The 8,919-nt window shown below is 39.4% G+C and overlaps 1 pseudogene; it reads right to left on the bottom strand.

Moving 5' to 3' along the window:
- Positions 1 to 921: 921 nt before the first annotated feature.
- On the bottom strand, positions 922 to 1,901 carry LOC128106987 (olfactory receptor 2L13-like; annotated as a pseudogene).
- Positions 1,902 to 8,919: the final 7,018 nt, after the last annotated feature.

Genomic DNA, 8,919 nt, shown 5'->3' on the forward strand with positions numbered 1-8,919 from the left:
CCTGTCACATCCCTCCTTCTGCTTCTCCCCCAGTTTTCCCTCGACCCACCCTCCCCATTCCCTCCAACAAAAGTGTCAGGGCTACTCTCATGTGGAGTAAGCAGAACCTGGCACATTCAGTTGAGGCAGTACTAAGCCCACCCCCATGCAGCAAGGCTGAACAAGGCTTTTCTTATATTTCCTTCCATTTTCCTTATATGCCATGTTCGCAGCTTCTCTCAATTGGTCCTACTCGTTTAAGTTCCTTCCATCTTCCCCTACAGTCCAGAAAAATTGCTTTTTGTCCTCTAACTACCACATGTCTATCTGTGTGCCTGTCTCATTTATTGTAATTTATGTATACTTCAATTCCAGTAGGTGTTGGTCTACTTACCACTGTAACCTCATTGGTTAGGTAATGGGCTAGCATGCAGTAAGTGACTACTCACAGTCTATTTATTGAATGAGGAAATGATGTTTACCCCAAGTGTTGTCTTATAGATTAGACTAATTGTCACTTTAAAAGTTTGATATAGATCAATTCTCAGAATCTTTTTTTATAAATCATAATCATTAAAAACTCTGACAAACTTTTTTAAATATTCAATATACATAAACTTTTAATAATGAAAAAAATGAAAGCAAAACATATAATCAAAGCAATTAATTATGTTAATTTTGTAGAAACAAGTCAATATCAGCATACAATATCATTTTACAGTAATATTTATACACTCATAAGGTATAATGTGTCATATTATGTTAGAATAGTAATTGCCAAATTTCTGTTATTGATATAATTGACTATTATGTTGTGATTTAAACATGTGAGTAATTGCTATACTATGTAATAATGAACACACTATTTAATTTTAACCAATTATAAGTCACCAGAAAGGTATGACATGTGTGGGGGACACATTACATTTCCAATAGGCAACACTATTCTGTCATTCTCCAGCGACTGAAATATGAGTAGAGAGGAAATGACAAAGTTTTTGTGGAAGAGAATGTCCCAAAGACTCTTGTCATGGCCCCCAGGACCTCCTTATTCGTCAGGCTGTAGATGATAGGGTTGAGGATAGGGGTGAGGATAGTGTAGAAGACAGTCAGAATCTTATCTTCTGTGGGGGAACGGAGACTCCTGGGATGAAGGTAAGTGTAGACAAAAGATGCACAGTAAAATGTCACCACAGTTAAGTGAGTTGAACATGTGGAGAAGGCCTTTTTCTTTCATTGAGCACATATGGAAGACAGCAAATAGGACCCATCCACAGGATGCTTGTATGCCAAGGAAAGGAAGTAGAAGAAACAGGCTTGTACTCACAAATACCATGTACTCATAAACCCAAGTGTCCATACAAGCCAGGGGCAACATGGCAGGGACATCCCAGAAAAAATGGTTAATGGACCTAGAGTGGCAGTAAGGAATGTGAAGGAGATAGACTGTGTGTGATAAGGAGTTAATGGAGCCCAGTGTCCAAGATCCTATGATCGTCTCCAGACACATCACTTTGCTCATGGGAATAGGATAATGAAGAGGGTGGCAGATGGCCATGAAATGGTCATAGGCCATGGAGGCCAGGAACAAACCCTCAGAACCTGCCATGTTCAGAAAGAAAAGGATTGCACTCTACAGCCAGTAAGGTAATGCTTTTCTGGCCAGAGAGGAAGTTGAATGCCAGCTCGGGAACAGTGGTAGAGATATGCATCAGGTCCATGAGAGAGAGCTGACTGAGCAAAAAGTACATGGGGGTGTGGAGTTTGGGATCCACATAAATGAGGTGGATCATTGCTGAGGTGCCAAGCAAGGCCACAGAGAATATGGAGATGAACAGCAGCAAAAGCAGTAGGCCTGTGCGATTTTGTGGTAATAATCCTAACAAAATGAAATCACATGAGCTCTGATTCCATTTCTCCATGAAAATGTATTGCTTTCTCTTTCTTCAAAAGTGACCTGAAAGTAAAATGCACTTATATAAAGTAGAACAGGAGAATAAAGAGGAACTGGCTTGGAATGAATGCTTGCACTGAGTTGTTCTTACAACCAGCACCATCCTTCTGTTGAATTTATTTTGAAATTTGAACTGAATGTTTCTTCCCCCTTGCCTCTGGCCAAGTTCTCAGTTCAGAGATACCTGTATGGTCATTTTATTTTATTTTTTAATAAATATTTTTGTTTTATAATTAATTTAATTTTACATATCAGCCACAGATTCCACTGTCCTCCCTTCTCCAAACACCCAGGCTTCCCCCAAGCTAATCCACCCCCTATTACCACCTCCTCCAAGGCAAGTTCTCCCCTGGGAAGTCAGCCTAGCCTGGTAGATTCAGTTGAGGCAGGTCCAGGCCCCTCCTCCCTGCACCAAGGCTGAGCAAAGTTTCACAGCATAGGCCCCAGGTTCCAAAAAGCCAGCTCATGCACCGAGGACACGTCCTGGTCCCACTGCCTGGAGGCCTCCTTAACAGTTCAAGCTCATCAACTGTCTCACTTATCCAGAGGGCCTGGTCCTGTTCCATGGTAGCTTCTCAGCTGTTGGTTCACATTTCATGTGTTTCCGCTAGTTTAGCTATTTGGCCCTGTGCTTTTTCCATCATGGTCTTGATATCTCTTGCTCATGTAATCCCTCTCTCTCATGCCGTTGGACTCCTGGAGCTCCACCTGGGGCTTGGCTGTGGATCTCTGCATCTGCTTCCACCAGTCACTGGATGAGAGTTCTATCATGACAGTTAGGGTATTTGGCCAAAAAATCTGACAATCTTTTAAAGCCTTCATACTGACAAGTTTCCATGTAAAAGGGAAGTACCAACTTCGTAGTTATCAGTATTTCCTCTTCTGTCAGTATTTATGATAGTATTAACTATGAATAAGTAGAACAAAAAACACCCCACAAAAAGTTATTTAATTGTTACTAGCATAATAAGTATAAATAGTAAATGTAGTAAAAGCTATTGTGGAAATGGGAAATCTGTTGTCAAGAAGTTCCTGTTGTCACGATAATAAAACACCATGACAACAATTCAAGATAGATCATTGAAGAGACTTCATTTTCTCCAACAAGACAATATATGAAGTTATTGCTGTGTGTGGTAAGGGAGAGCTGTGTTGGTCAAGCACAGGTCTAACACAGAATCCTACCTAATTTGTATAGTGTTCTGGGAATATTGATAGTTAGAGCTGTGCCAATTCAACCAGTGAGAAGGCTGACATTTGGGATGAATAGAGTTTAAACCTCACCCACTATAGGCAGCCAAGAAAATAAGGAGATGACCCTTGCATCTTATACTCAAAATAAATCATTCTAAACATCATTTTACTGTTGCTGCTCTATATTATACATTATCATATGTTTTTAAATAAGATTTTGCTCATAAAGGCCCTCCTGGCTACCATCCCCACCAGGGTCCCTTCTGTCTTCTCCACCTCCTCCTCCTCTTCCAATCTTCCTGCCTTTTCAGTCATCTTGGCTATATCTGGGATCCCAGGGTGTACGTGTTGTGCACCACTGGATTTCTAGAGACCCAGGCCCATAGATTCCAGCCCATGGCCCCTGTTGTCTGGGGCCTATCAGTACACTAAAAAGCCACCCATTTCAGCCTTCAGCACCAAGGTCTCTGATAGCCCTGGTGCCATCCCACAAAGCTGGGCAAGGTGAGGCAGGTAGGTCAGACAGTATAGAGACTCATCACCAGGAACTGCTAGGCATTTGGCCTCAGACCCTGGCCCAGGTCATAACCAAGATGAAGGCCATGCTTCAAGGCAGTGGGTGCTCTGAGCCCAGGCAAGTGGCAGCAGGTTGATAAGGAGGCTGGGGACACCAAAGAGTAGCTGCTGCTCCAGGTGCACCCTCCTAAGAGGCAGGATGAATTCCAGGACTTGCTTACTTCACTGAAGCAGATACAGCCTCAACTGCTGCCCATTCTCTGCCTGAAGGGCATCTTCAGACTGCCACAGCACACTGAGGGCATGGGTGAGTAGTAGTTCCTTGGGGCTCCCCTGGACTGCCACCCACCTCTTCTCTCTGCAGCTCACTCAGTGTGTCTAGATCTGGTAGTGACCACTACTCTACCTGAATGTCCAGGGTGACACCTTGTCTCTTAGCCCACAGGGAAGGGACCTGTGGCTGGACATGAATTTATACCTACTGACTCTGTTCTGAGTCTCTCAAGCAACAATAGCAGAAGCCTTTACTTCCCTGTCCTGGTTGTCCTCAGTGGGACACGATGTCCTGTGTCATGTGGAGGTTGTACAACACCTTGGAAAGATGTGGTTCGTCCTCTTTTCAAACTCCTCACCAGAAGTTGGAATCAGTAAGAAGAGATTCTACACTAAGGGTAGAAAGCCTAAGTTTTGATCCTGCCTATCCATTTAAGTATCACGAGTGTCTATTCTCTCTGTGCTTTATTCCTTCTTGCTTCCTGGAGGTCAGTATCCTTTCTGATCCAGATTACCTGTGAATTATGCACAATGCCATACCCATTTTGCTTTAGGAAGTAATGGTCCAGTTTAGGAAGTTACATGGTAGCATGTGAAAATCCTATAATGGTTGGTGAGGCTCAGTTCCCTCCCTGAGGTCTGAGTTCCCACTGGAAGAGAGATGGTGACTGATTCCTGTGAGTGCTGTCCTTTGGAACTGTGTTCTTGATGTGGAAGTGACTGATTCATGAGTGTGTATTCAGTGAGGGGTTCTTCTGGGTGTAGATGTAACCAACCTTCATATTAAATAAGAAACAGAGAACCAATGCAAAGAAGAAAGCCAAGAGGTCAGAGCCAAGAGCTAAAACCTTACCCTTCCTCCAGCAGTGGTCCTACCTCTCCGAACCAGAGCTACCCCTGTGTTAAATTCTTTATATAGAGTTCCTGTCCTGCCTTCTCATTGGTTGTAAACCCGACCACATGACCCCCTCGTCCTGGCCTGTCTGTATAGGCCTCCAGGTTTTCCATGATTGGTATTGAGATTAAAGGCATGTGTATCCAATAATGGCTGTATCCCTGAACACACAGAGACTTACCCAGCTCTGCCTACCAAGTGCTGGGGTTACAAGCGTACGCCACCACTGCCCTGCTTTCCTATGGCTTGCTAATAGCTCTGACCCCCGGGCAACTTTATTTATTAACATACAAATAACATTTTAATACAAATAATATATCACCATATTTCCCCTTTTCTATTTTAATAAAAAGGAAAGAAAAAGGTTATAACTAACAAAAGGAAATCTATATACAAAAGTACAATAACTATATACAATATATACAAGTAATAAATACCTAGACAATGTCTTGTCCATTTGTATTTGAGAAATTCAGAGAAAATAATTTCATTATCTATCCTATTTTGGTAAGTCCAAAATGTATCTAATTCACTTTCTATCCTAATTAATCTTCAACTATAACTAACTAACCTTCAACTATAACTAGCTAATCTTCAACTCCCTCAGAGACCCAAGATGGAAATAATATTAGGTAACAAAATTAAAAACAGGAAGTGCATGCAAGCAACTTCCAAAAAATTTGTGAGTTGACAGAAACTGCCAGCTGTCTGGACAGTCACCTGAGGTTTCTCCACAGTGCTGGGGCATCATCTTCAGCCTATAGGCTTAGCATATCTGACAGACTCATTTGTGAAGTAGGATGTACACAAGGTCAACAGTTCAACGTCACATTGAGTGAGAGCAGTCCATGTACCAGAAACACCTGAATTCCACTAGTGTCATGTCATGATTCAGGATTTTAAATTCTGGAAATTGTTGATGGTTTTTTAATTCAGCTGTCCATTCTTCTTGGCTGTGTATATATGGCTTCATCTCAGCATCCCGTTCTTCTCCACATCCCTCTATCAAATGCCAGTCTACTATTGAGAGGCGTGAGCTTAGTTACTCTTTAAGAATAACTGTTTCAGCTGCTGTTCCATTGCACATCAGAAGCCATCGGCCCACTGCCTGTTCAACTGCCTTTCGAAGAAAAGGGCACTGTACCTTTTCCGAATTGCGAAGGCCACTTCAGGGAGGGTGCCATATTATCCTGGCCTCAGAAGATGCCTTTTGATAACGCCATAACCACACTTGTTTTGGCAAGAATCAGTAGTCCTTTGTTTCATGTCCTGTCTGTCCATTTTGTCCTGTTGATTCGAGGATACTTTGTTGTCCAGTGGCTAACTTTGGCCACAATGAAAGTTAACTCCATATGTAGTTTCTTCAATGCCCATATTTTCTCTGAAGTAGATTGGTACTGCCAGGAGCCGACATGCCTCATAGTCATAACAAAAAAGAAAAATTTTCTAAGTTATTAAAACATTTTAAATGCCATATTCTGTAGATCTCTGAAGGGTTTGAAGATAACCTGTCTATCTAAAATATATCTACTCAATCTTGAAAACATACCTAATATAACTACAAGTTCTATTATAATGTCTAACTACTAACTTTCATTTCTTTATATCCTAATAGTTGGTAATAACATTCAAGGATCAGAAAATTGCATTACATTGTTAGATGAACGGTACAATTAGAAATATACATATAACATTTTCTAACAATATCAATTTCAATATATATAATTTGTATACAATATAAAACAATCTAATCCAATGTAATGTATTTACATTTTTCTTTTCTTTTCTTTCTTTCTTTTTTTCCTTACCTCTCTTTTCTTTCTGTCTTTTTTTTTAATAAGAACCTTAAATCTAATCTCCTTTGCTTAGCCCTTTTCCTCACCCTTGACAACAACTTGTAACCAACCCCCCTAATCAATGAAAATTATCCCAGACCCAAAACCCATTAAAAGACCAAAAAAACAACCGTCCCACACCACCTCTTTGGGAATGTGGGCATCGTATTCTTGAAATTACTTCCTGCTGGGTATGGGCGAAGGTATCTTTATCCTGAAAGAAAAATTTTAGGTTAATTGTCAAATTCTAGGAAAGGTAAATATATCCTTCATTATCCAGTCTGTGTATAATGCCAAAGTTCAGGGTTTATCTCAAATCTTTATTCAAGTAGTCTTTGAGACTGGATCATCTCAGCTAGCTCTCTCAAAATTGCTCTGAGCACTTTGTAGTTCAAAGATGATCTGTAGATGATGTTTGTCAGCTTAGTGATGTTATTATTGTCCACGTGGAATTGTTGTTGTTGTGGGGCCCCATCTTCTTCCTGGAGACTTCAGTTGATGTTAGGCCTAACCGTGATTTCCTGCAAAAAACTGATAAGAGACTCGAACACAAAGACTATATATGCGGCTTTTTAGAATTAGTTAGTACTCTATATGACCATTTATATCTTAACAAAGTTTAAAATGTATATATATATATATTAATCTTGTAAATTTTGATATAAAATTCATACTTTAAAAAAAGTTTAAAGAATCAGAATAGAATCAAAGAGCTGAGATTAGTAATAGAATAGTCCCTTAATTTGGCTTTTCTCCTGTCCTATAGCAGAAGATGGCTCTTTTTTTCTGGCATGATACAGGGAGTTTGCATTTTCCTTTTAACAACATGCTTGAGTTTAAAGAAGGGGAGAGCCGTTCTCCAACTCCAAAGTCAGCTTTAAATTTTAATTGAACTGGGACTATTAGAAGTTAAATAGTGTTAAATCTTTAAAGAAAAGCAGAAACAAACATTTAGGAAAACATAAAATTTTTTTAGATAACATACCCATACGCGATTTCACTCTGTTTCTTAGGATAAACGATTTGTCCCTTTTCTTCAGTTGTCTCATTTGTCCAGTGTTCTTCAAATTCCTTAACCTTCATTTTCCTAAATAACAAAAACAAAAACCTTTCCCCAAGGTTTTTTTGGGATGTTCCTTTTTGGCAAATTATATGATTAAATGAAAAGGCATGTGTTACTGGTATAAGTTAGTTTAAATTGGATATTCATGATAGTTAATGAACTATCACCTCTTCTAATTAAGAGGTCTCTCTTGTTCAAATTGAACCTTTATCAATTTTGATGGTACCCACAACAAATCTTCTCCTGTAGAAATAAAAGCAAAACCTCGTCCCCAATGTAACACATATCCTGGTTTCCATTCTGAGGTCAGCACATCCTTAAAGCATATAAGTTGATTTAATTCTGTAGTTTTTTCTATTATCCAATGTCTCTCTGCAGCTGTTGTTCCTTTCTCATTGGCATTGAGAAAATTCAAAGTTAATAGAGCATTATGTAGTCTATTTCTGGGGATTTTTGTTACTCCTTTTGGTTTATTTAGCATATCCTTTAGAGTTCTGTTTGATCTTTCTATAACTGCTTGACCTGTAGGATTATGTGGTATACCTGTAATATGGTTTATATTATAATAAGCAAAAAACTGTTTCATTTTAACAGAGACATATGATGGAGCATTATCAGTTTTGATTTGTGCAGGTATACCCATAATGGCCATAACTTCTAGCAAATGAGTGATTACAGAATCAGCTTTTTCAGAACTCAAAGCAGTTGCCCATTGAAATCCTGAATAAGTATCAATAGTGTGGTATACATATTTCAATTTTCCAAATTCTGCAAAGTGAAACACGTCCATCTGCCAGATTTCATTTCTCTGAGTACCCTTTGGGTTACATCCTGCTGGAAATGGTGTTTGATTATAGAAGGAACAAGTAGGACATTTCTTTACTATTTCTTTGGCTTGTTGCCAGGTTATGGAAAAATCCTTTTTTAAACCTTTACTATTGACATGATGTTTTTTATGAAATTCTGAGGCCTCCAGCACATTTCCTATCAATAATTTATCAATCTCATCATTGCCTTGTGCTAGAGGGCCTGGCAGACCAGTATGGGATTGGATATGAGTTATATATAAAGGATGACTCCTTTTTCTGATTGTATCTTGTAACTGAATAAATAATGAAGTTAATTCTGAAGCATCGTGGATAAATTCTGCAGTCTCAATATGTAATACTACTCTTTCAGCATACTGAGAGTCAGTTACTACATTGAGAGG

The sequence above is a fragment of the Peromyscus californicus genome, unplaced genomic scaffold (assembly GCF_007827085.1).
Source record: "Peromyscus californicus insignis strain IS unplaced genomic scaffold, ASM782708v3 Scaffold_12__1_contigs__length_115047231, whole genome shotgun sequence".
Classification (NCBI taxonomy): Eukaryota; Metazoa; Chordata; class Mammalia; order Rodentia; family Cricetidae; genus Peromyscus; species Peromyscus californicus.